This window comes from Vulpes vulpes, chromosome 2 (genome assembly GCF_048418805.1).
Source record: "Vulpes vulpes isolate BD-2025 chromosome 2, VulVul3, whole genome shotgun sequence".
Taxonomy (NCBI): domain Eukaryota; kingdom Metazoa; phylum Chordata; class Mammalia; order Carnivora; family Canidae; genus Vulpes; species Vulpes vulpes.
The window spans coordinates 39,499,423-39,513,791 of record NC_132781.1 but is presented as its reverse complement, the minus strand read 5'-3'; the positions used below and the strand labels follow the sequence as shown (position 1 = coordinate 39,513,791).

Below are 14,369 nucleotides of genomic sequence, written 5' to 3'. Positions count from 1 at the left end.
CCCAAAGGGACCAGAAGCAATGATTCTCAACCTTGGCTGTACTTTAGAGACACCTGCTATGATAGCCACCCCCCCAAAGACTTACCTCCTAATATACATGTCCCTATGCACCCACTCCCACATTAAATAGGATAGTCCTATTCTAGCTTATTCAATGTAACCAAGTGGATATTGTAGAAACGATGGAGTGTGACTTCCAAGGCCAGGCCACAAAAGACACTGTGGCTTCTGTCTTGCTCTCTCTTTCTTAGATCACCTGCTCCAGGGAAAGCCAGCTGCCATGTTGTGAGGATGATCAAACAGCCCTATAGAGAGATCAATGTGGCAAGTCATTGAGGCCTCCACCCAACAGCCAAGTGGAAGAGCCCTCTTGGAGACAGGTCCTCCGGTCCCAGCTAACATCTTGACTGTAATCTCACGAAGGACCCTGAGACAAAACCACTAAACCACTCCTAGATTCCTGACACACAGAAGCTGTCAGAAAATGCTTATCTGTCACTTTAAATCATTAACTGATCTGTTGCAGTCATTAACTGTTATCTGATTAGGTAATCAGTGTTCCTAGGGAGTTAGAAAAATACTGATGCTCAAGTGCCATCCCCAGAGATTCTGATTCTTTTGGTCTAGGGTAAAGCCCAGGCACTGGACTGCATTCAAAAGCCATCAGATGACTATAATGTACAACCAATGTTGAGAATCACTGACTAGAGCACTGGAGAGATCAACAAAGAAGACTTAGCCACAAAGTATTGTCTCAATTTCCAGAGCTACAACACAATTTATGCTGAGGGTTCTATCCTGGAGGTGGGCAAAAACCCAGTTTGTGGATCAGAGCCCTGGATCACTGTGGACTTATGGTCAGGTTGCCTTAGTGTTCACAGCTTCTGACCACAGGATATCTAAATTTCCCTAAGATAACAGGCCTATAGAAAGGAATCGCGTGGCATTAGCCAAGGGGAGAAGAGAGGTCCAGTGTCAGGCAGGTAAATCCACCTTTACAGGCAACAGCTTTGACCCCATAAAGGGTCCTATACCTTCAGAATAAAGGTGTGCAGGATGCCCTGTGCTCCAGTGACAGACAACCTTCCTGCTTCCTCCCACCCAGACCCCATTCCTGCCTCTGAATATGCTTTTTGAAAACTTTATGAGCAATGATGACAGCTGGTTCTGAAAACCTTTGTACATCATTGAGTTTCCATGGTTAATGGGACATTGTTCCCATCTCTAAACAATAAGTCAGGGGCCCCATAGTCTTTTTGCTCTCCTCTGTGTTACCTCCCTCATGCAACCTGCAATAAAGTAATTAAAATGATTGTAGAGGAAGTCTTAGGAGATGAAAGATGCTGAAGAGACAGTCAGATGCTGTGAGCTCACCCAGTTCTCTCAGCGCTGCAGCGCTGCATGCCAGGGGTGACTGGGTTGGTCTCCTGTTATTCTCCTAAGAATGGGCACTTTACCAGTTGCAACTGTGTGATACCTGTGGTGCTTAGAAGCATTGATAGACTTTTTTTGAGCACCTGTAACATGTTAGGTGTAGGAGATACAAAATGTAGTAAGATCCTCTTGTTCTCAAAGAACTCTTAGCTTGGTAGAAACAAACAAGGAAAGAGATCAATGTACTGCACTTGGGGACCTGTGGAAGTCCAGAGGAGGCACTGCACTTAGTCTAAGAAGTCTTTAGAGGAAGTGAGATCTGAGGTGTTTTGTTACCTGAGAAAAGATGGAGGGAAGTCAACACAAGAGGAGTAGCAGATACAATGTACAGGTGTAGGAGCTTGAGACTTTTCAGGGGATTGCAAACACCTCCTTATAGGTCTAAGCATTATCCTAGGATCTACAGTTTAGAGGAGTGGCCCAAAGGCAGCTGGCGAGCAACACCTCTTTGAGTACCAGACTGTACATGAAAGGCACACTGTGGGCAGAATTCACCGTTTCCCATCACCCCACCCTGCTGCATACCCATGTCCTACCCTTCCTTTTCACCAACCATGGATGACCTCCCCTTTATTGTCCCAGTCTAATGGTTGCTCCAGTCCTATCCCCAGAACCAGGACTTTGATTTGCTCTGTCCTCTGCTGCTTGACCCACTGAAAACCTGGCTACTAGCTACTTTCTTTCTTCTGTCTCCTGCCTATGTCTTGTTAAAACTGGCTTCCATGTGACCAGTGTTTTACTGGACCAGGAGCTGGACAGAGGAGGCCTGAGAAAGAAGAAACCCAAATGCTGGGAGGGATCCCAGGAGGCACATCCGGAAGAGACATTAAGAGTAGGGCACCCCAAGGGGGCACCTGGGTGGTTCAGCCTGGTGAGTGTCTAACTCTTGGTTTCAGCTCCTGTCATGATCTCATGGTTGTGAGGTCAAGTCCCACATGGGGCTCTGCACTCAGCATGGAGTCTGCTTCTCTCTCTCTCCCTCTGCCCCTCCTTTCCTCTCTCTCATAAATAAATAAATCTTTGAAAAAGAAGAGTAGAGCACCTTAGGTCCCTATGGGGGAAATGTGGCATATGGAAGTGGGGGCACTAACTAGCATAAAACCCTGAGTAAGAAGGTAAAGGGCTCCTGAGTATTTTCTACTTCCTATCAGTGGCCCTAGAACAGGAGTCACAGTATAGATGCCTTCTCTGCATATAGGGCCAGGAAGATTGTGTAAATGGGTAATCTGGTCAGTGAAACAATGGAGACGGCTAGGCCAGAGCAAATAGGAGAACCCAAATCCATCTATTGGGGGATGCAGCCAATTGCTGCCATGTGGGAATGCAGGTGCAGTGTAACTAAACATTGGAATTTCTCAAGATAAACCAAAAATCTGGATCTTAATGGAAAATAATTGCTAGTTAGTTCACATAAAAACAAAAACACCTCTACATAGAAAACATGCAGACAGCATGGTTTTTGAATTTCAGCAATTCCCCCACATAAGACAAACAGAGCAACTAGAGACCAAAACTACAGACATTGACAGCACACCAGGTGATGAGGTACTCCCAGGAACTCTGCCACACAAGTAGGCGGGGACAAATCACTAACAACCCCAAGCCCTATGTGGTATCAGCATCTATGTAGGAGGCAGCAGAGGGAGTGGTCAGATATTGGATGGACCTGAGAATAGAACCATACCCAAATAGCCAACAGATGCTCACTGGTAGGCAGGGAGGTGGAGTAGCAATTTGAAAACAGCCGTTGAAAAACTAAAAGTTCTGCCCAGGCAGGAGAGTTTCATAGTCATGGGGGGAAGGGAAGAGACACCTTTTTAATTGCTCCAAGGATAGCAGCCAAAGAGATGCACTGGTCTCATTCCCTTTTGGGGACTGGGAGGGGGCATCTTGTCCCACTGGAGCTTCAGGACTGTCTGCTATGCTGGCTTAAGTCTATCATATTAATAAATAGACAAGGAAAGTTGGCACCCCCCTACCAATACAACACACCCGTCTTTCCCACCAGCTTCTAGGACTCCTCTCCAAAAGTTCCTTCCCCTGCCTTGCTTGACCAGCCTTTGCCCAGAGGAAGGAAGTGTCGCAGCCAGTGCCTTAGAACGCCTTAGGACAGGGCTAAATGAGGGACAGGGAAGGGCTGGCCAATTGTGCAGCAGCAGGCTGTGCTACTACCCACAACACGCACATTAACATCAGCTTCCACAGGTTTCGTGTGGATCCTAAAAGAAGAAAAGAATGGGCTTGCCAGCTTAGACACAACAATTTTGTGCCAGGAAAACACACTTTTCTTTGTTCAAAGCACTTTGAAGCCTCCTGTTTTGACTCAACAGAACAAACTTGGTGACTTAAAATGGATGCAATTCCAACCATTTTTGATTTTTGTACCCATTGAAAGTCTATGAAACTCAAATCAAGGAATCTTTTGAAGAAAAACAACAGTTGTACTCCAACAGAACCATGTACTTTAAGATCAAACCTTAGTAGTTATCAAGTACTACTTGAACACAGTTATTGCTTTTAGGAATCCTATGGAGGCAAAAAAAAAAAAAAAAAAAAGAGGATAATTGAGCTGGAAAAAGAAATAGCAAGCTTAAGGAAGACAATGAAAACTTGTTTACAAAAAGAACACAGAGCAACACAAAGATGGATCAAGGCTGCCTGCCTGGGGAAGAATCTGGAAGCAAGGAACATATTACCGAAGGGCACATCAGAACACATTTTACCAGCTGCCTTAAGCAGTCTTCCTTTGGAAGATTTCAAGATTCTTGAACAAGATCAATAAGATAAAACATTGCCCCATGCCTCTAAAACAGGTCAAGCATACCTTCATTTAAGATTAGCTTACATAGGACTTGATGCCCAACCTTCATTCTATTCAGGGGTAAAAATATTTAAGGAAATTATGCCAAAATTGGGTATTTAATAAAGTTTTACTTGAAGTAACATTATTACTGTATACTGTAATTTATGAAGACTTGATTATGAAAGGAAATGGAAACTTTTAATGAAATTTTTATTTGAAAAAATGGAAGTGCTTTACATGAGAATTTGTGAGAATTATAGACTTAACGATTTTGCTAGGAAATTGTATATTTTTTGCAAGGTGTTTTGTGCTTCTGTCTTTTAAAGAACTATGACAATGTGTTTATATTAGAAAAGAATTTTTTTTCCTGTGCCTGTTAGGATATTGCATTCTAAATGAGATGCTAAGTAGGAGTTAACCAACATTAGATACCACTTTAAAAAAAAAAAAAGACACTGGAATTTCTGCCCAGTTTACCAGTGGGTGAATGTAAGGGGTCTGTGGAGTGAGGTCTGATGAGATAGAGCAGTCCAGACTCTATGATGTTGAGAACTGACCAGTCAGGGGTCATCAGTCCACAAACAAGAAATTCTGATGTGGGATCAAAACTGAGTAGAATAGGGACAATAGAATCAAAAGAAGGAGATGATTCATATAAAGTGGGGTAGGGGAGCAGACCCAGGACATCTCAGAAGGTAAGCTGCCATACTTTTAAATACTACACAAAACAACTAAAGAGGGAGCCCATGAAGTTAAGAAGCTACCCTGAGAGGGCCTCCTTCACAAAGTTCAGGAAAATTGCATTTACTTAAAAATAAACACCATAAAAATGTTGAGGGTGAAAGCCACACAAAATTATTATTAGAACAAATAGAATACGGAACAGAGTAACATCTTTATAGATGGTGAAAGTATGCTTGAAAGAGACATCTACAAAACAAATCAAAACTGCAACCTATTATTCAAAATGAGCTAAAAGACATTAAGGGAATGACATCATCCACATAAATGAGAGTAATAATAATCATAACCTCATAAATTACATGACAAATCAGGAAGAAGTTAGAGGAAAAAAGTCATTTCAGCAATGAAGACCCAATAGAGGGAACACGAGAGTAAATAGACGTAATAAATAATGCCTTACAGATAATAAAAGGTAAAAAGGAAGAAAATTTTAAGACTCAAAAGAAATAGGAAATAAAAAGAAGATAAAAGGAATTTGAAAGAAAATGGAAATACTGAAAGAGACATAGAATATCTATCTACAGCAATAGGATCCCTGAAAAACAACCAAAGCACAGGGACAGAGCAAATACTAGAAATTATAATTTAAGGAAACTCTCCTGAAATAACAACAATTAAAGATCTGAACCTGCATACTGAAAGAACACATGCACATGGTGTACCTGAAAAATTGAACCTGAATGACTGAAAGCAAGACATTTTGGTAAAATTGCTGCAGTTTAAGAAGAAAATAAAACAGCAGAAGAAAATTATTTAGGCATATAGCCAAAAAAGAGGAAATGGCTTATAAGGGAAAGAAAAATTAGGTTATCAGACTTTCTGACAATAATGCTTTATGTTGGAGGACAATGAAATAACATTTTTAAGGCACCTAAGGAAAGCAAATATAAATCAGGAGTTTTATAGCCAGAGAAACTGGCTTTTGTGTATAAAGGGCACAGGTAACTCCTATCAGCATGTAAAAGACTCAAGGAATATTATTCCTAGGAGCTCTTCCTGAGGGATTTACTAGATAATAAGCTTCAGATAAGCAAAATAAGCAGAGCCATTGGTATGAAGGACTGGTAGTGAGCATTACTGCACAGCTAATATAACAGTGAGACAATGATAACCAAAAGGCAGCGAGTATAGTCTGCAAGGGTATATGATTTGAAAATATAGATGCAATACAATTACAAAGTTCAGGGGACAATGAGGGGAACATAAGCAGATTTTTTTAAAAAACATTTTATTAAAAAAATAAATAAAAAACATTTTATTTTATTATGTATTTGAGAGAGACTGAATATGCTAGAGAGCACGAGGGGGGTTGGCAAGTACAGAGGAAGAGAGAAGCAGGCTTCCCACTCAGCAGGAAGCTCTATGTGGGGCTTGATTCTGGAACTCCAGGATCATGACCTGAACCACCCAGGTGCCTCATATGTGGATGTTTTTTCCAATTATTTTCAGTAATCATATTTGTGGTGGTAGGATTTGTATTATTTTTCTGAGACTGTTAAATGGATAGTGTGAGGTAAAGCAAATGATTAATCATGGGGAATTCTATCTTATTATTTCCTGCATCCTTAAGAATCCAGGAGACTCAGTTTGGCAGAAAGGCGATATGGATGCAAGAGGGAAGAGATTAGTAAACTGCAGAAGCTCTGAATCTGAGTTGAAAGTATCCATGTCTGTAGTATGTATATTTTATAGCTCTGTCCACTGAAAAGGCCTAGAAACCATGACCAAATTAACAGCAATGAGCATCCCTAGGACACCGATGGTGGTCCACTAGAAGGAATAGAAACTTCTTGAAAATTGTCTGATTTCATTTTTTTAAAACAGATTTTATTTATTTGAGAAAGAAAGAACAGAGCGAGTGAGAGAGCACAGAAGTGGGGGGCAGAGGCGGAGAGAGGTGAGGAAGAAGCAAACTCCCCTTTGAGCAGGAAGGCCTATGCAGCATTTGATCCCAGGACTCTAGGGATCAGGGATCACGACCTGAGCCGAAGGAAGATACTCAGCCACTGAGCCATCCAGGTGCCCCAAGAAATGTCTGATTTCAGATCTGAGGCTAGAAACGTGCAAGATAAGCCTGGAATATTTTGTCATACTTAATGGAGAGAGGTTACCCAAAGTGACTACATTTATGCTAAAGGATGCTGGGGCCAACTTCAAGAAATCCCGCTGACCAAAGATGAATCTATCTGAATTCCAGAAAGGGTAATAGAAGTGGATTAAGACCCATCACATATACTTAAATACTTGTGTTCATAATCATACTTACACATTTATAAAGTTTATATATATATATATATATATATATATATATACACACACACACATACATATATATATATATCAGCTTGGGAAGATAATAGGGAAACAGTTCATTATTTGATATCTGATAAAAAAAGAAAATGAATCAAGCATTTATTCTGTTTTTCCTAAAGGGAAAACTGCAGGGAAAGTATCTCTTTATAGAAGCATTCCAAATGATAAATGGAAAAGAGATGATTACATTAGAATATCATTGTAACCTCTAAGAAATGATTGGCTCTAGGCATTGAGTATCAATGGCTGTAAGCATCATAAAAGGAAAAAAAAGACGTCAGTCGACTCCTGATGTACCACTTGTGGCCTGGCCAAAGGGGTCAAACCTGAGTGAGATCAGGCCTCTAGACTCAGTTGCCCATTTGCAGGAAATGCAGGGGACAGCACAGCATATTGAGCTGCAATACAAGTGAGCAATCGGAAAATCCCAAACAGTATAAGTTGTTAGAAACAGGAAGGAAAGGAGAGCAAGCTGTAGTGCCTTAAAACACGCGCCAAGATGTTTAAATGGGCAGGACTAAATTCTGGTCACTAGAGATGCACATTTGGGGAATAAAACTATAGAGAAAACACAAAGAATGGTTTCCTGTGAAAGTCTGAATATAATCCTTTGTGGGGAGAGAGGAGAGATGGTGACTGTGAAGGGGCACAGGGAAGGGACTTCCAGGGTCACTGGCTAAGTTCTATTTCTTGACCCTGGGGATGGTTATGAGGGTCTTATGATAATACTATAGTAATATATTTTTCAAGCTATAAATGTATTTTTTTCTTCTTCTTTTTTTTTTTTTAAAAAAAAGATTTTATTTATTTGAGAGAGAGGGAGAACATGAGCGGGGGCAGGAAAAGGGAGAAGCTGACTCCCTGCTGAGCAGTGATCAGGGATGTGGGGCTCAACCCTCAGATCATGACCTGAGCCAAAGGCAGACAGACATTTAACCATCTGAGCACCCAGGTGCCCCTATTTTGTGTGTTTTTCTGTATTGTTTTATTTATTTATTTTTAAAAGTCTTATATTTTAACATATATATCTCTGTAGGCCAAAGATAACAAACCTGTGGGCCCCCCTTGGTCACTAAGACCTCTCCCAGTTCCAATTCTGTCTGAGGACACTGGGTATTGGCTTTAACGTGGATTCCCAACTGAGTATTCTCCTGCCTTTTAGACAGTTAAAGAGATTATTCCAAAGAATACGTAGAAGTCATGAGAGTAAACCATGGGCTTTTATTAGGCAGTCAAGAATGAGCTGAATAATAAAATAAAAGTTGGCCCAGAGTAGAGGGCTCCCTGCATTTGACATTTCTACTTTATTCTAACCAGGAGCTCTCTGGGAGAGTTCCAGAAAATGTCATGAGAAATGTATATTTATAGTGGTGGCTCAATATTGTTAGGTGAATCCTGCTTTAGCATCCAATATGCAAAATTTCATGGTAATTGTGATATTTTCATCACAATGTATATTTCCATCACAATTAGGATTCTTCCCTTTAAAGGTGAGTTTGGCTTCAAGATTCCTTTAAATAGCAGCTGGCAGGATAAGGTAAGCATTTGTTTACAGAACTGTAATTGCTTCACAGTGTGGAGGGAGGTGTGGGCTGTTTGAGGATTGTGCCAGCCCCTGGGCAAACAAGGCATAGTTACACAGAGGGAACCCATGGTTGGGAGGGCCAAGATGTGCATAACAATGCAAAGAATTAGGGAATGTTCTGTATTTCCTGCTCAGGCCAAACCCCCAACTTTTCTTCCTCATTAGCTTGGATCATCTCACAGTAAGAACTTTCGGGAAGAAAATCAGGGCGTTCAGAATTTCTGAATCACTTTGTTGAGCACATTTTCTCATTATTCAAATTAGTCATAAAGGCTGTTTTTGCTATTTTGGGGTTCTTCAGCATCTGAATTCCCTTCCTATGTTTGGAGACTTCTCTATGGTATGGAATTGGGTGAGAAGAGACTATCTTTCACCCTAACAGCTGAAAAGTCCAATGACTCATTTTTCCAGTCTCCTTCGTGGCTAGGAGGCAGCTGCAGGACCTGGGTCCGGCCAATCAGAAACACTCACTCCAGACTTTGTGGTCAAGAAACAGTGATAGTGGGGAATTCTGGAAGCAGAAGTGAAGGGTGGAGTAGCATCCTGTTTCTACGGATGGGATGGTAGGCTCATTTGTGCAAACTTCAGTGTCTGGTTCAACGGTGACAGGAGCAGGGTTTTCACTGGTCTTATTCTAGAGTGTGGGCTATCCTGCACAGCCTACCTGTTTTCCTGCTTGTTTTCTGAGGATGATTCTATTCTATAGTCTTCTTGGCAAATCTTTGAGCAACCCAGTATCTTTCAACAAAGGTCTTCTCTGCTTAAATCATGTGGAGTCTTTTTTTCTCTCCCCCCCTTTTTTTTGTGGTTTGTTTTTCCTGTAACTTTCAATTTATTTTATTTTATTTTTTAAAGATTTTCTTTATTTATTCATGAGAGACACAGAGAGAGGCAGAGACATAGGCAAAGGGAGAAGCAGGCTCCTCCACAGGGAGCCCGATGTCGACTTGATCCCCGGACTGGGATCATGTCCTGAGCCAAAGGCAGACACTCAGCCGTTGAGCCACCCAGGCATCCCATGTAACTTTCAATTTAGAAATCTGGTCGATAGCATGGTTTGAGGCAATGCCATGATGAGCCACTTGGCATGAAAATGGACAAGATCTCAAAGAAGGCAGATAAACTGATCTTTATGAGAAAGAAGCAGAATATATATATATATTTGAAAGGTTGAAAGGAGTGGAAAGCAGGATGGAAAGAAGAAAGAAGAGAGGGTATGGAGTTGAAACAATGTAGGGTAAAAAACCTGTGAATATTCCCAGAGGTACCTTAAGAGCATGTTAAGAACTTCAAATATTCTTTGTAAAGTTGCTTTAATGCTCTAGTGTAAATTACTCCCTCTTCCTCAGCTCCACAAAGTGTCTAAAATATACTCCATACTCACCAGTGCTTTGTGTGAGTGGGGTTTTGGGTATGTGGAAAGCAAGGAGAGGGAGAGTTTCACAAATAGACTGTATGAAGGCAGACAGAGGACCTATGAGAAAAATTAGGAACCCAGAATCAGAGGAGGACGGAAGATTTTATGTCCTCTGGATGTTTTCAAACATTTTTAGGAGGGGATACTACAGAATGATGATAGGTTTCAAGAGATTACAAGACCCTGGCTGGCCTCTAGATCCACTGAGAGGAGTGGAGGAAGCATCACTACCCATATGAGAGATAAGGACAAAGCAGAAGGCAATGACCTCAGAGATGGGAGTGTGGATGACAGTCAAGAGAAGGAACTGGTGAAGATAAATGAGGCAATACACAATTGGGAAAAGAAGATACAGAGCAGGGCAACTGAATTCTGGTGTGCTTTAATCCATTTATTTTTAATTAGATATTTTAATTAGATATGGTTTACATACCCTAAAATTCATGCCTTGTAAAACTTCAGGTCAATGACTTTTGAGTTGTGCAACCATCATCATCATAAGCCATCCTTAATTTTCATTACTTCAAAAGTTCTTTTGTGTCCTTTTGCAGCCAATCCATAGTCACATCCCCAGCCCCAAGCAAACACTGATCTGTCTCTATAAATTTTTCTTTTCTGGAAATGCCATACAAATAGAATCATGTAAGATACAGTCTTTTGGATCTTTCTTTCACTCAGCATCATGATATTAAGGTTTTTCCATTATATAGTATATCTCAGCAGTTTGCTTTTTTTGTTGTTGTTGCTGGATAATACTCTATTGCACATATATACTACATTTTTAAAATCCATTCAACAGTTAATAAGCAATTGGATTGCTCTCACATTTTGGCTATTACAAGTAAGGCCACTATAAACACTTGCATACAAGTCTTCCTGTTTTCATCTCTCTTGGGTAGATACTTAATTGTTGGGTGACATGGTAACTCCATCTTTAACCTGTTGAGGAATTGCCAAACTGTTTTTTAAAGTGGCTGTACTTTATACTTCTTTTTTTTTTTCTGATCAACTATTCTTAGTTTTTTTGATTAGAGATATTGTAGTGGATGGATATGTAGTGTTATTTCATTGTTGATTCAATTTGCATTTCCCTAATGACTTAAAGACATGCAGTATCTTTTCATAAGCTGATTAACCATTCTTTGGTTTCTTTGGTATTATGCTACCCAAGTCTTCTGCCCATTTACTTTTTTTTTTTAAGATTTTATTTATTCGAGAGAAAGTGCGTGCCTGAGCACGAGCGTGAGAAAGAAAGAGAGAGAGAGAGAGCTTTCCAGAGCAAGAGAGAGGGGAAAGGGCAGAGGGAGAGGGAGAAGCAGACTCTGCTGAGCAAGGTGCCCTACTCAGGACTTGATCCCAGGGTCCTGGGATTGTGACCTGAGTCCAACAAAGGCAGACACTTAACTGCCTGAGCCACCCAGGTACCCCAGTTTGGTTTTTTAATTTTTATTTATTTTTATTTTTTTATTTTTTATTTTAAGTAATCTCTACACTCAATGTTAGGCTCAAACTCACAATCCCAGATCAAGAGTCAAATGCTCCACTGAATGAGTCAGGCAAGCACCCCTCCTCTGCCCATTAAAAAAAAAAAAGAACTGTTTGTCTTCTATAATTCAGTTTTAAGAATTCTCTATGTAGTCTGAATATAAGTCCTTTATATTACTTGCAAATATTTATATTACTTGCAAATATTCTCTCTTACTCTGTGGCTTATCTTTTCATTTTCTTAATGATGTCTTTTGAAGAATGATTTTTTTTTTTATTTAGATGGAGTCTAATTTGTCAAACTGTTTTTTTTTATAGGCCATACTTTTGGTGTTATATCTCTGAAGTCTTTGCCTAATACAAAGTCAGAAAGATTTTCTTCTATAAAGAAGGTTTATAGTTTTAGCTCTTACATTAGGTCTGTGATCCATTTTGAGCTAATTTTTGTGTATCATATGATGTAAGGGTATAAGTTTGTATATTAATATCCTATGGTCCTAGCACCAGTGGTTGAACAGACCATCCTATTCCACTGAACTGAGTTGGCACCTTTGTCAAAAATTAATTGACCATTAATAAAAGAATTTATTTTGGAACTTTCATTTCTGTTTCATTGATCTATATGTCTATTCTTAGTGTGGCATAGTACCATACTTCCTTAGTTTCTGTAGATTTATACTAAGTTTTGAAATTGGGTAGTCCAAATTTGTACATTCACAAAATAGTTCTGTTTATTTGACATCTTTTTCATTTTTATCTAAATTTTATAACCAGTTTATCAGTTTCCTAAAAAAAGAACTTTGAGAACTCTTCTGGGTTCAAGTTGAATCTATAGATCACTTTGGAGAGAATACTGAGTCCTCCAAACCAAGGACATGGACTATGGCATTATAGTTTTCAGTGATCAAGTTTTGCACTACTTTTGTTAAATTTGTTTAAGTATTTTATTCTTTTTGATACCATTGTGAATGAGATTATTTTCCTAATTTTATTTTTGGATTATTCATTGCTAGCATATAAATATGCAACTGATTTTGAAAACTGATCTTGTATCCTGCACCTTTGCAAAGTTTGTTCATTAGTTCTAGTAGTGTTTTTTTTTTTTCCTCCTTGATAGATTTCATAGGTTTTTCTACATATAGGATCATGCTGTAACAGAATAAGAAGTGTTACCTTTTGTTTTCCTGTCTGTGTGCTGTTAATTTCCTTTTCTTGTCTTATTACACTGGTTAGAACCTTCAGTATAATACTGAATAGAAGTAATGAGGGTTAGGGATGTCTGGGTGGCTCAGTGGTTGAGCGTCTGCCTTTGGCTCAGGGCGTGATCCCAGAGTCCCAGGATCAAGTCCCGCATCAGGCTCCCTGCATGGTGTCTCTGCCTCTCTCTCTCTTGTGTCTCTTATGAATAAATAAATAAAATCTTTTTTAAAAAAGTAATGAGAATTAATATCCTTGCTCTTTTTCTGATCTTCAGGAGGAAACATTCAGTCTTTCATCATTAAGTATTATGTAAATTGTAGGGTTTTCATAGGTATCCTTTATATAGCGAGGAAGTTCCCTGCTATTCTTATTTTGTTGAAAAAAAATTTTATCATGATTGGATGTTAGATTTTGTGAAATGCTTTTTTTTTGCACTTAATGTGACTATGTGGTTTTTGCTCTTTATCCTATTAATATGGCATATTACATGAAATGATTTTCATATGTTGAGCCGATCTTGCATCCCTGGGACAAATCCCACTTGGTCATGATGTATAATCTTTTTAATATGTTAATTAATTCAGTTTGTTAATATTTAAAACATTTTGCGTTTATGTTTATAAAGAATATTGATCTGTAGGTCTTCTTTTTTGTGATGCCTTTGTCTGTCTTTGGTATTTGGGTAATAGCAGTGTTACTCTCTAGTGAGTTGGGAAGTATTCCCCACTCCTCTATTCCCTGAGGAGTTTATAGAGGATTGGTATTATTTCCTCTTTAAAAATGTGATAGAATTCAACAGTGAAGCCATCTGGGGCTGAGCTTTTTATGTGTGGAAGATTTTTAATTATTAATTCAATTCCTTTACTTGTTAGAGGCCTATTCACATTTTGCATTCCTTTTTGAGTCAGTTTTGGTAATCTGTGCCCATTTTCCTGGACTTAATCTGCAGAATTTTTTGCCATGTGCTGTGCAGCTGCTTATGTCTCTGTGCAGCTTCTTAAAAATGTCTTATTTTTAGCTTGTCATCCTCAAGCCTTTTTTTCCACGTAGCTTAGTGGTCATGCAATGATTGGGCAGAGTTTGTGCTCAAACACCTCTAGCCAATAGGGCTACTACCAACTTCTGCAGGTGGATCTATGTGTGGGCTAGGGAGTGCATTTACAGGTCATGTAATTTTCAACTTTGCCATGGTTTTTACTTTCCATCAGGCATTCCCAGGTCCCTGATGTTTGAACAGCCAGGTCAGGCATGGATGTATGGAGAGCTTTTCGAGCCCCCTATAGTCTCTCATCTCTTATTTCCAGGATCTCCCTGTTAAACTTCAGGCTAGTTCTTGGGTCTATAGTTCACCTCACCTGGGATCTCAACCTGAGGCTAAGAGAGCTACA

At 39.6% G+C, this 14,369-nt stretch overlaps 1 protein-coding gene and 1 pseudogene across 2 annotated transcripts in view; one reads left to right on the top strand and one right to left on the bottom strand.

The window, feature by feature from the left end:
* Positions 1-14,369, bottom strand: part of ASIC2 (acid sensing ion channel subunit 2) — a 991,154-nt gene that overhangs the window by 387,687 nt on the left and 589,098 nt on the right. The window lies entirely within an intron of this gene.
* LOC140598027 (THAP domain-containing protein 2 pseudogene) lies at positions 3,554-4,268 on the top strand (annotated as a pseudogene).